Genomic DNA, 12,929 nt, shown 5'->3' on the forward strand with positions numbered 1-12,929 from the left:
AAGGGCTTATGGAGGTGGCTGTGTAAAGTTGCTCACTTCACCTAGGCAGAGATTTTCATCTAAGTTTATGCATGTATGGCTCTATTATATACATGGACAGAGTGTGTGGGCACAAGTGAGAAAGTGTCAGACAGTGTGGGACAAATAATCCATAAGTAGATGAATTATTGTGCAAGGAGATTATTGAAAATTGTGGTTTGAGCTTTGATGTGTCTTTGAGTACTTTCAGCTCATGAAAGAATGCTCAGGATAAATGATGAGCAGCTCAGTTTTTGGTTTTCAGATGGGCGGTTATCTAGCTTCCCTGCATTTAGCAAAGTAGCATCAATGTTCTGGTGAGAGAATTTTGCCCTGGCATCTGCTGTTACCCTCTGTACCAAATGGAGCTGTGTGCTACCTGAGTGCTTGCCCTGGTGTGAAGAGAGTGAGTAGGTGAAGCATTTCCGTGTGCCTGTCTTTCTGTTTAAAAGATGCACTGACTGTGGGTTCCCCTGGAGATAGTTTATCAGTGCGGGAAGAGCAGCTCTGTGAGCTGCTGTGCCTGGGCCTGCCGTCTGCTGACCACGCCGCTGAGCTTCCGCCCGGAGCAGCTTCTCTGCTGCTGCTGGCAGTGGTGCGCCCTCGCCGCTCCCTCCAGCGCGCAGTAATCTGCGGCTCTGCATCCTGCCCGCCCGCTGCTCTCTTCCAGCCTTCCCGAGGATGCTGATCTGATCGGAATGATGAACAAAGTTGCTCTGCGGTGGTGGTGCTTGGGGTTTATTTTCTCATATGTCTGGAGGGTTTTTTTGTTAGCTCTGGTCCAGAGGTTTTTACCCTAAGGAAGATGACTGTTGAAGCTGTGGCCTTGCCGAAACGGCTTCTCTTCTGTCTCTGGGGAAGAGGAGGCAGAAAATAGGCTTCTCTCTCACTTCATCACAGCAAGGCCCTGAACTGCAACTGTTTTGTTTATTTATTTTTTTTTTTCATTTCTGGACTGACTGCACTTCAGCTTGGTGGCACAAGGCACTATTCTTTTAATAATGAAAGAAAAAAAATTTCCAACCTGATAGAGGATGCAATAAGAGAAAGAGAGGTTTTTCCCAGTGTTTCAGATGATGTTGATGGTGTTAAACAATCTATGCTTGCTTAAGTCAAGATTAGAAGGGATAAACAATCTTCATATCTCATGAAAAAAGGCCTAGCATCTTCAGTTACATCAGGCAAATACTTCATTTTTTTTTTGCTATTTCAGTAGCAAACTGTTTACCAGAAAGGTCAAAGTTCTTTTCTGGGGGTTGGAAGGTTTCTTAGCAGTCTTGTAAGCTCTTTTCAGACATCCACAGAAAGTTCTTGCGTGGCAGACAATTTAGGCTAGAATAGAGTTTTCTATTAAGATGCAGGAGCTGGTGTGCTGATAAGTGCACTTCATTTATCTGCCTTCTTCTTCCCGTCCTCCTCCTCAATGGAAATGCACAAACTGACTGTACATGCCAAGGTAACTTTAGCATGTTATGAGTCCATTTAGCAGGTAGACAGCAGGACTAAAAGCCTCACGGTGTAGTCGGTGTAAAGGGAGATAGGATGTGAAATGCTGTGGGGTGGTACCCATGTTTTTGTGTGAATGGGAGACAGCAGTGCTCGCTTGCAGCCAGACACATACTAGGCTGCATTCCTCTAGGACCAGGATGTTGGTGGAAGTTGCTATTTCCTCCTTTGCAGAATTGCTCTTGGGGCTGCATCTGTTTCTCCCAGTACCAGGGATGAGGTTAGGTGGCTAAGAGGAGGCTGGAGTGCATGGGAGAGGAGGGTCTGTGAGATCTAGGGTGGTATGACCTGTGGAAGAGGAGGATGAGAAGGGATCTAGTTTATGGCTACTGCTTTTTAGGCCAGACACTTGTCAGAATTGCATAGTGAAAGGAGCACAGGTAGCAAATTATCATAAGGGACACTTTATTTCCATGATGCATGGGGTAAAGCACTGGAGCAGGTTGCCTGAAGCAGTGGCCCAGTCCCTGTCCTCCAGGATATTAAAAACTGGAGGAGTTTCTTATTTTGTTTTCTAGTGTTCAGCAGTAAATTGCAGCTATTTCTGGCTCACATTTGCAGCCTGTGGAACACAGCAGTGCAGAACATCTCCATGCTTCTTTGTGCAAAGTGTGATATGATCAATGTTTTCTCCTCTTGGCCAGTTTTAGGTATTGGAGAGAAAGGAAAGGGTTTCGGGTGCGGAACCAGCCTCTGTCTCTGCTTAAAAGGGAGGAAAAGAAACTGCTGCATTTACTTTCCTCATACAGACAATGATATATCGATGAGGGGCCTCTGCACTGCCAGAGTGGAAGTTGAATGAACTGATATCAGAGAGATGTACAGGCAGGAGATGTATAACTAGGATAGATGCTTGCAAAGCTAGAAGGTCAAAATCAGTTCCTTAATACAGCTAATGCAGTGGGCAACACTGTGGGCTTGTGGTCTTTTTCTTCAACTCTCTCTCATGCCACCAAGATGTGCAAAACTATTTTAAACAGCTCATGGTTTTTGAGCCTAATCTCTATTTTTATCTTGGGGGGTAGGGGAAGGATGCTAGCAATATCTCATTTTGCTAGTGAATGATCACCTTTCTTCTCAGGCATCTGTTTCTTTTTTTACAGGAATATTTTCATAGTGATGGTATGACTCAGTAGAAAGAGGCGGTGTTGCTAGGCAGCAGTTTGAGCACTTTGCAGATGCCATGTGATGGCAGTAAGCTGCCTTGTAATAATCCATTGGTGGCAGTATTCCTGGCTGAGGTTCTGTGCTGCACAAAGAAAGAAGCATCTCCGACAGGAGCAGATGCTGCCTAGCAACTGCCACTGCTCCTCCCCGGTCGGCCTGAAATACCTTCACTTAATTGTAGTGCCATTTTGCTAATATACAGACCCCTAACCTTTGGCTGTTCAGTTTCTTTCAATTCTGAGGTATATTTTCCTTCCTCAAGGTTTTGCATAGAAGTTCATTAAGGAGGCTGTTAATAAGGTCAAAAATTTCTTTAGACCTGTTCTAAACTATGTCTTTTGTTTAATCTCTACTCTTCGATTGTAATGTTTGGATGGCTTTTAATCAGCTTTTGATAATCTTTTGTGTGTGTATTACATTAGTGTCTGGCAATTCCAATCGGATTAGAGCCTCATTTCCATGTCATGTGTACAAGTACCCTCTGTAAGAAATTGCCCTTTCTGTGAGAACCTTGAGTTTATTTGGGTAGTTGTTTTATAGTGTATGATTGATATGCCCTTTCCTTGATACTACATTCTTCATACTGTCCATCATGCTTAAGCAGCAGAATGTTTGGAACTACTAGGCCTGGTTTGCATTCCTTGTTCTCTTTGTAAATATACTTGCTGAGTGTGGCCTGAACTTGCAAATAAATTTGCTTGTCTCAAATTAATTTCTGGCAAATAATCAAAACCTTTACCCACAATTAATCATGTAAAGACTTGGAATATATATTGAGGAGGTGAAAACAGCCTTCTAAGTATCTGTAGAATAAAATGAAAATGCTCTCATTTTAATTTCCTTGTGGTTCTGCTGCCTTGTCAAATATGATCAGAGTCTTAACTGTGCAATCTATGAAGCTGCCAGGTTTAATCAAGCAGCTCCACAAAAATTTAATCATACTGGCCTTTAGTTTTCTTACAAAAATGTGAGGGTTTTTTTTCCTTAAGAAACTATTTTTTTTGTCTTTTAAATTAAGCCCACAATTCTCTGCAAGAAGTGCTGCTTTTTGCTGGAAGAAGGTTTTGTAGTTCTGAGAGAAGCTCAGACTGGTGGTTTGGAAGGTATTAATTCTTTGCTGGCTGTAGGCGTGATTGCACAACGCAGTTGCCTCACAAAAAGGTGAAGCTAAATCTTGACTCTTAGCTGTCTTCTCCTCTGTGTGGTATTTTGTATCAGTGTTGGTTTTTTTTTCCTTGCACAGTCCTGCTGCTGTGACTTGGAGACTTTTCCCTGTCTGCCCAGTGTAAATACAAAGAATTAACATGTCACTCTTCTTGGAAAATAAATTATTAAGACAAGGTAGTTTGGAAGGTCCTAAACCCATATATACTATGGAGTGGAAGGGTAGAAATTGATTGTTCACTCTCTTTATTTTGACACAATTCCTGGAGGGCATCAAAAATGCTATGTGATGCATAAATAAAGTGTGGAGATCTGGGGCAGTGTGGAGAAGAAAAAAGTATAGAAAGCACTTAAAAACATGTATAAAAGGTCGTCTGCTGTAGGGAGAGCCAATCCACAGATGGCTCCAGCTGGAGAAAGCTACATCCTTGCCCTGTTCTAATGCCCTTCCTTCACCTTCTTGCTTTAGTCTCTCTCGGAGAAAAGGTATTGAATTTGGAGCCATCTTTGGTCTTGCCTCTACATTGAGTCTTAAGTTTTGTTGCCTGGAGCCTTGATTATCATCTAGGTATTACAAGGAATAAAATTAATCTTACCTGTTAAAACTAGTTTATTCCATTTGATATTAGATACTTTTAACAACAGATGGGTTAATAGCAAAAAGCATTCTGAGGAAAGATACATTTATATATCAGTCTGAAGTAGTTACATTATTTTCTTAAATATTAATGAACTGCAGTCAAACTTAGGCTTGGGGACTGACACATGTTTGATATAAACCAGTAGTTATTCAATGCAAAATTCTTTGAGCTCTTTCATGTTTAAGAGGCTACATCTTTATTGATGATCTGGGTGAGGGGATTGAGTCAGTCATCAGTAAATTTGCAGATGACACCAAGTTGGGAGCAGGTGTTGATCTGTTAGAGGGTAGAAGGGTTCTCCAGAGGGACCTTGACAGGCTGGACAGATGGGCAGAGTCCAACATGATGACATTCAACAAGTCCAAGTGCCGGGTGCCGCACATTGGCCACAGCAACCCCATGCAGAGCTACAGGCTGGGGACAGACTGGCTGGAAAGCAGCCAGGCAGAAAGGGAGCTAGGGGCACTGATTGACAGCCAGCTGAACATGAGCCAGCAGTGTGCCCAGGTAGCCAAGAAGGCCAATGGCATCCTGGTCTGCATCATAAATAGTGTGGCCAGCAGGAGCAGGGAAGTCCTTGTGCCCCTGTAGTCAGCACTGGTTAGGCCACACCTTGAGTCCTGTGGCCAGTTCTGGGCCCCTCAATTTAAGAAGGACATTGAGACTCCTGAATGTGTCCAGAGAAGGGCAACGAGGCTGGGGAGAGGTCTCAAGCACAAGCCCTATGAGGAGAGGCTGAGGGAGCTGGGGTTGTTTAGCCTGGAGAAGAGGAGGCTCAGGGGAGACCTTGTTGCTCTCTACAACTCCCTGAAGGGAGGTTGGGGAGGTTGTAGCCACGTGGGGGTTGTTCTCTTCTCCCAGGCAAGCAGCACCAGAACAAGAGGACATAGTCTCAATCTGTGCCAGAGGAAGTTTAGGCTCAAGGTGAGAAGAAAGTTCTTCACAGAGAGAGCTGTTAGCCATTGGAATGGGCTGCCCAGGGCGGTGGTGGAGTCACCATCCCTGGAGGTGTTCAAGAGGGGATTGGATGTGGCACTTGGTGCCATGGTTTAGTAGTCATGAGGTCTTGGGTGACAGGTTGGACTTGATGATCTTTGAGGTCTTTTCCAGCCTTCTTGATTGTATGATTCTGTGTTAACCCAAATTAAACATGAACACCAAATACCTATCCAGTGTGATAGAGGGGGGAATTTAAAATACAGTTATGTGCTCTCAAGCATGAAGTCATACCATCGGAAAACTTCAGAACTTGGAATCATAAAGGTTGGAAAAGATTAAGTCCAACCTTCTACCTAACACCTCCATGACCACTAGACTATGTCCTGAAGTGCCACATGTTGTTGAACACCTCCAGGGATGAGTGACTCCCTGGGCAGCCTGTTCCGATGCCTGACCGCTCTTTCAGTAAAGACATTTTTCCTGATATCCAAGCTTTGACATTTGTAGCACAGGACAGAATTCAGTGTCTGCTCAGTGTGATTATTAAGTGGCAGAGTATGGAGCTAAGTAATTTGGGTATAGAGCAACACGACTGCAGCTGTATTGCTCTTATGCATCATCCTTGTCAGTCCTTCTGAGATGAGGTTGGTTTGAGATGCCATTAAGGCACGATCAGTGTATAACCTGAGTGACTGCAAGCTGGGCGTAGTACAAAGCAGTTTGAAAAATGAAATGGCATACTTTGACCTGAAACACTTGTTCTGCTGGTGTCATCTAAAAATGCTGCAAGTTAGCAGAATTTTAGTAATGAGACAGATAATAATAACTGGGAAAAGCTATCACAGGGGCCAAGAAGATTTGCCTTTTGAAGCTGTGAGTAAATAGATATGTTGGAAGTTTACAAAAATGATTGTTACAGTGGGAAGAGTTTAAGAACTTCCCGTTTATTTTGTCACATTGTGCAACTGAGAAAACCCCCAGTAAAACGAAACAAGCAAACAACAAGGTATGTCCGCTCCTCATGAAGTGTTTTACCCTAAGGGTAACTCCTAAAGGTCCTTAAGTCTTGGCTTTGCCAGCATCTTGGGATAAAGGAAAACAGAAATGTGTTTTAGCATGTTGGATCTGTTCTAGCAGCAATGATTCCTGTCGTGGGAGAAGAAACGTGTGAAAAAAGCAATACTTTTTAAAAGCTCAGCTTTATGATTAGAGGAACATAATTCACATTTGGAGAAGGAAAAGTGGACAATGTGAATACAGAACCTTCTTGAACTGGTTTTGTTTCTTAGTCCTGATGTAAATAAATACTGCCAATTTTCATTGGCACGTCGTGGAAGGTGGGAAGGGAAAGGGCAGTAAAAAAGGCTCTGTTCCTTTATGAAAACAAACAAATTACTCATATACAGGCTGGTATTTTATATTGTAAATAGGACATTATGCAATGTCCAGATATTTTTGTAGGCTTTACCACAATGTGTACAAAGTATAATAGAAGACACATACCTGTGCCAGTTCCATGTGCACTTTTATGTATATGCTAAGAAAAATGAGGGTTCTGGAGAATTTGCAGCTAGATGCTGCATGATCCTTTGGGGGATGTATTGTGCTGGACAGTACTCTGGCATTTTCCTGTTCCTTTTTGAGGGTTTCCCACTGTTGATGTTACAAATGTGACAGGTTTCTGTTCCTATGTTTATCATGTAATTGACATAATCCATTTGAGAAGAAAAATGATATGTGGAATCATTGTGGCCCAGGTGAGACTGGATGGGGAAGCTGGGAGATAGGAAATTAAATTAGAGGGAGTTAAGAAAGGAAGATGTATCTTAAATTATACCACAGCAAAAATTAAGCCAGCTCTGCCATTGAGGTGTGCAGCAGAAAGCAATGACACACATGGAATCTAATTTCCCATTTCTTTAACTGTGAATTGTTGGTGGTGGTTGTTTTTTGCCATAATAGTGTTCAGATGAGGTCGCAAATCAATAGATAGTAAGAGACAGAAGCAGCTCAGGCTGTAATTCCATGATCGAGATCATAACAATCCAGCCACATACTCATCTCATTTGGTGTCCTGCCCTTGACTGTGACCCATGGCAGGTGTTTACAGTTTAGGAGCACAGCAAGATAAGCATAGGTGATGCTTTCCCAAGACTCAAGTGCTTTCTGGGTCAGGGACTTGCTGAGCCTCAGGTGGTACAGATCCATTTATTTGCCTATTTGCTTTTCTACTTGAGTGATTTTTTTGCTGTTGTTATTTTTGGTTTTTATTTGTGTCACCCACAGCATCTCGTGAGGAGTGTCACAGTTTATGCAGTGTGGAAAAGTACTTTATTTAATAGAAGTCTGGAACTGGTCTCTGTTTTTTTTCATTCAACACTGCTCTGCTTTTTGTACTGGAAGGAACAATTAGTGATTGTTCTCTGTTCACTTCCTCCATGCAACTTGCCAATTATACTCTCTCCACCCGTTCAGCTTCCAGTCCTACCGGAAGAAGAGTCCCATCGTGGTTCATAATTAAGAATATGAAAGCTCTGCTGCAGTCCTTGGTATCTCTTGTCTCTCTTCTTCCTACCTTTCCTTTTATTGTCTTTTTTGAGAAAGGGGAAAACTGGCATGTAGAGGTTCATTGCGAATTTTAGAGTAGTGCAGGTAATGGTACCTTCCCTTTTTCCCCCAAGGCAGCATTCTGCTGTGATGTGATGGTGGTGACTCTGTCTGAGCACTGAGGTTGGGACAGAAGCTCTGAATAACATTGCAGGGTTTCACTTGTGATGATGGCAGAGGGAGAGATGATTGTTTTGTATGTGAGACAAGGGTTCTTCACCCCTCATGAAACACCATGGACATGAACTAAGTGGTGTACACCTGCCAGTTGTGCTTGTGGTACTTAGCATCCATCTTCAAGTGTTTGTTAGCCTGAATAGCCTTGTGTGGCTTCACAAACTTTGTCACTTTTCTAAACGATCAGCTTTTCTGGATCATTTAGAAATACTTTAAATGGAAACTGTTCCAGCAAAGAGCTTTTAGAGCTTGTCAGTCATTGTCTTCACAGAGAATGCTGGCTGCTGCTTCTGTTTCATATCTCTTGCTAAATGCCTTCCCACTTTATCACAACCAGGCTGAGTTTCTGCAAGAGCTTTTGACTGGAGCTTCTTCAGAATAGATTTTTGTAAAACCTACTTGTGGTGGGTTAACGCCCTTCTCTGAAAACAAAAAACAAAGCAGGGTGGAGGGCTTGCGGGTACTTTACCCTCCCTGCAGGGTGTTTTCCCCTGGGAAGCTGAGTCTGTTCCACTCCCCGCTCCCTGCACAGCTAGGGTATAAAAAGCAGGACATGGTAGCTGTTGCTCCTCCTTTTTGGCTCCTGCCTCTGCTGGATGAGAGCTGCTGCAGCTGCCCTCCTGCTCCTCAGCCACGTGGCCGGACCTGATCCTTCTCCCTGCTGCCTCTGCACCTCCTCAGAGAAAGACTGGTTTTGTATTATTCTTTCTTGTCCCCCTCCCATCCATCCTTGTTCCTTGCCTCTTGTGAACCTTTCCTGTTATTGTTTAAAGAAAATTCTTCACCTCTCTACTTCCAAGCCGACTCCAGATTATTGTTTAGTGGATTTGCTCCTTACCCTTTTTTTTCCTTCTCTGTTTGGGGGGAGGAGGAGGGAGTGGGGGAGAGATTCTCAGCCTTTCCCCCATGTGGGCTTTTAACTCCCAGCTAAGGCTTAAACCACTACACTACTGGATGGTATCAACCAGGTCTTTTTTCTCCATGTAGCAAGCAGCTCCTTTAGATATCCTACAGCTCCTTTAGATATCCTACAGAGGAATCAGTAAGCTGTACAAAGATGCACTGACCCTTTTATAAGATGCCATGTTTGTCTGTGTGCCCTTACTCTTTCAAAGCAATTTCTCTTGCTGCTGCTGACTTACAGTGTAGCGTGCTATGGTGACAGGGTACGTCCATAGGCAAGGGAGGCACTTCTGAATCTGTCTTCTCCTGGATCTTTGGCTTCCCTGTTACTCCAGTGTTATCTGTTCTTATACTCCCAGTTCCTTCATACTGTTTGCTACAGATTGAGAGTAAGCTCCCTGTGTGAACTTGTTTGTGCCTTTCTCATTACTAGATTACGGAGATGCAGAAGGAAGGGTTTCTCTGCCTGTGGCCCCCTTTGATGGAGTCCAGGTATCACAGTTAAAGACCCCCTGAGGTGGAGATAATCCCTGAAAGTGACACGTGGTGCTTTTTCAAAGTGTTTCTCTATGGCAACATGTTGGGCTTAACTGCTGGGGGAAAGGAGCTGTGACCTCCCTGTGAACCTGAATGATGGCAAGGGGGTTTAACATCTGAAAACGGATGTTAAATATTTCAGCAGTCTGTCCTAGAATCCAACACGGATCATTCAGATCTGTTAACTGGTGGGTAAAAGCTTTTCTGTGTCTGTTTTGATGATGTGGTACATCTGTATTCTGGTGACCAAAGGGGTGACTCTTGAAAGAAATTATGGAGGGTTGGTGGTTGGTAGTTTGTAGGTGATTCTATGTTACAACGAGTTTCTCTGGAAGGGCAAAAGTCAGTTGCTGGAGACATCTCTGAATTATTTTCTCTAGAATGGTTAAAATATTCTGTTTCCTGTATATATCCATGTTCATATTTTCCAGATAATACTTGCTTGGCCTGGAGAGGAAGAGACTCAGGGGTGACCTTATTGCTCTCTACAACTACCTGAAGGGAGGTTGTAGTGAGGCGGGGGTTGGTTTCTTCTCCCAGGCAACCAGTACCAGAACAAGAGGACACAGTCTCAGGCTGCGTCAGGGGAGGTTTAGGCTGGAGGTTAGGAGGAAGTTTTACACGGAGAGAGTGATTGCCCACTGGAATGGGCTGCCTGGGGAGGTGATGGGGTCGCTGTCGCTGGGGGTGTTCAGGGCGAGGCTTGACAGGATGCTTGGTTGCATGGTTTAGTTGATTAGGTGGTGTTGGATGATAGGTTGGACACGATGATCTTGAAGGTCTCTTCCAACCTGGTTTTGTTCTAGTCTATTCTAAGAAGAACTGAATGCCCAAGAGTGACTTCATAAATAAGATTGTATTGCACAGTCCATCTTTAGCTGAACAAATGAGTAACATCCCCTGCTTCGGGAGTAACCTTTGGAGTCATGTGTCAGGCTATAAACCAGCCTCAGATTTCCCAGATTCTCTCAGAATCAGTAGCTATTTTTACCATTCACAGTTCTTTGAGAGATGTTTAATGATATATTCTTGCTAAAGAGTTTTAACAAGATGTGCTTTGGTGTATTAAGTCAGCTTACTGGGGTTCCATTTTTCCTGACTTCCATTTGGTGTGGCTGGGAGGTCAACTAATCCTGAGATTTGGTTTCTGTTATTTTGAAAGTACCCATATTGCTATTCACGTACTCTGCTGGTTGTTAAAACTGTCAAGCAGAAGAGGCTTGCATAGGTTATTGATGACTACAAATTTATCAATGAATTAGCTTTCATACTGCTTTATTAAGAGTGAGCAAAATAAGAAGAATGTTATCTTTTGTGTGAGAATTTCTTTTCTGACTGAGAATGATCGTGCAGATTGTATCCACAGCTGGTGGCATCAGTTAATTTTGTTCTGAGGATTTTGTTCTTTTTTTTTTTTTTGACTAGGGTAGAACGTAAGAGAGGAGCTTTGGCTCTCTTACTGGTAGAGTAGTCTAAATTCTAAAGAGCTGGTTACATACTGATGCAGTAGAGTCCTTATATCAGATTTTCTGTGTGTGACCAGTAGAATCCTTTTATAAATGGACAGTTTGCATCTCTAATAGATCTATTAAAATGACTTCTTCCAAGCCTAAATATAGTAAAGTTGTTATTCTCGGCAGTGTTTTTAAGGTTTATTGTGTCAGCAGCTGAGAGAAAAACAGTACTCTGCTTTCCTGGTACCTTTCCTTTGGCTTTCATTCCAAGCTCACTTTTTATTGTTACATAATAGGCAAGGATCTGATGACCAAAGAACAAGTAGTTGCATCCAATCAATTTCCTGGTTGCATCCCTTATTTGGTGCTTTTCATACAGTAAATAATTGTCACACCTGATTTCTTTTCATATTTTTGTTGATCTGAACAGAGCAATCACGGTATTTGAATAGAGTCCTATGCATTTTGTAAATCAACTTAAAACTAAAGGATGTTTGTACCTTTTTGGTCTGGTAAAATTTCCTGATGGGGTGCCTCCCCACATTTTGTGTATGTAAGGGATACTGCTATCTAAAATACATGAGGAGTGAGGAGAAGCCATTAGAAGATTTGATCCTGGCTTGCCAGTTAAGCGTCTGGCAGCTGACAGTGTTCCTGTGCTTTGGGAGAGGCATTTTGTAGTTTTTCTTTGGTTAAAATCCATATTTATCATTTCTTCATGGGTGAAGAATGAATCTAGAATACTGACAAGCTTAGTGTTACTCTTGGATTATGTTGTTTACCTTACTCCAGTCTGGAGCCAGTTGTTATGTTTCTCCTGTCTCTGATGTAAACAAGAATTTAAAACCTCATTTACCCGGCGGTGACTTCTGCTGGGCTGTATGAGCTGAGAGAAGTGTTTAGGGCTGCTGATGGAATCTATTCTTTTCCTCTTTAATTAAATGCTACATTGAGACTCACTGTGGAAGGGCAAGCATTTCATGCTGTTTGATTCTCTTCAGACTTTGATTCAAAGTTCTTATATTACTCTGATCTGTGTGGGTGTTTACCTGGTGTATGTAGCTGCTTCTTTCTTGCCCCTTTATGAAATCTGCATAGATGGTTCAAACTTCTGTTTTAGTGGGTTTTTTGTGTGTGTATCTCATTACTTGGAAATTAGAGGTTCAAGAAATGTGCCTCTTGGTGGATGGTGCAGATGGTAGTTTCCATGGTGTGTGCTTGCTCTGGACTTAAGACTTTCTGGTTAACTTTAAGTCTGCACTAAAGAGAGTCTTTAGTGCAAAGGGATTGAGTGTCTTTGATATGAAAAGGCACTCCTGGAGAAAATGAAATGCAGCCCCTTCACCTGGGAACGTCTCAACCGTAGCTTAGCTGTACTCATTAAAGTGAGGGTGTTCTCTTAAACTGAGGAAAAAAAAGATGATGCCCACTGGAGGTCACTATTTCAACTCCTGGAATTCCACTTATGCTCCAGCTTGTGTGCAGGTGATATACAGGGTATGCTCTGTGGCTGAGCAGGTATTTGCATAGAACAAGGGACTTGAAGGATTAAATTAAATGTGTGCCTGAGTGAGATTCTTTTAAATGCTGGTGAACAGGCATTGCAGGGCTGGGTGAGGGTGAACCTCCTTTGTAACAACCCATGTCCATGTCCCTGTTGCATTTTAATAGATGTGGTTAAAGACTATATCATTGTACACTAGACTGATGGTTGTTTTTTTAACATTTATTTATAACTTTCATTTTATATAGTATTTTTCCCCTTGTATTCATATTTTCTGAAACATCAAAATGATTATGGGTCATGAAAACTAAA

At 42.6% G+C, this 12,929-nt stretch overlaps 1 protein-coding gene across 11 annotated transcripts in view; it reads left to right on the forward strand.

The window, feature by feature from the left end:
• DOCK3 (dedicator of cytokinesis 3) overlaps positions 1-12,929 on the forward strand; it is a 223,582-nt gene that overhangs the window by 8,464 nt on the left and 202,189 nt on the right. The gene's annotated exons all lie outside the window — the stretch shown is intronic.

The sequence above is a fragment of the Dryobates pubescens genome, chromosome 1, assembly GCF_014839835.1.
Source record: "Dryobates pubescens isolate bDryPub1 chromosome 1, bDryPub1.pri, whole genome shotgun sequence".
Taxonomy (NCBI): domain Eukaryota; kingdom Metazoa; phylum Chordata; class Aves; order Piciformes; family Picidae; genus Dryobates; species Dryobates pubescens.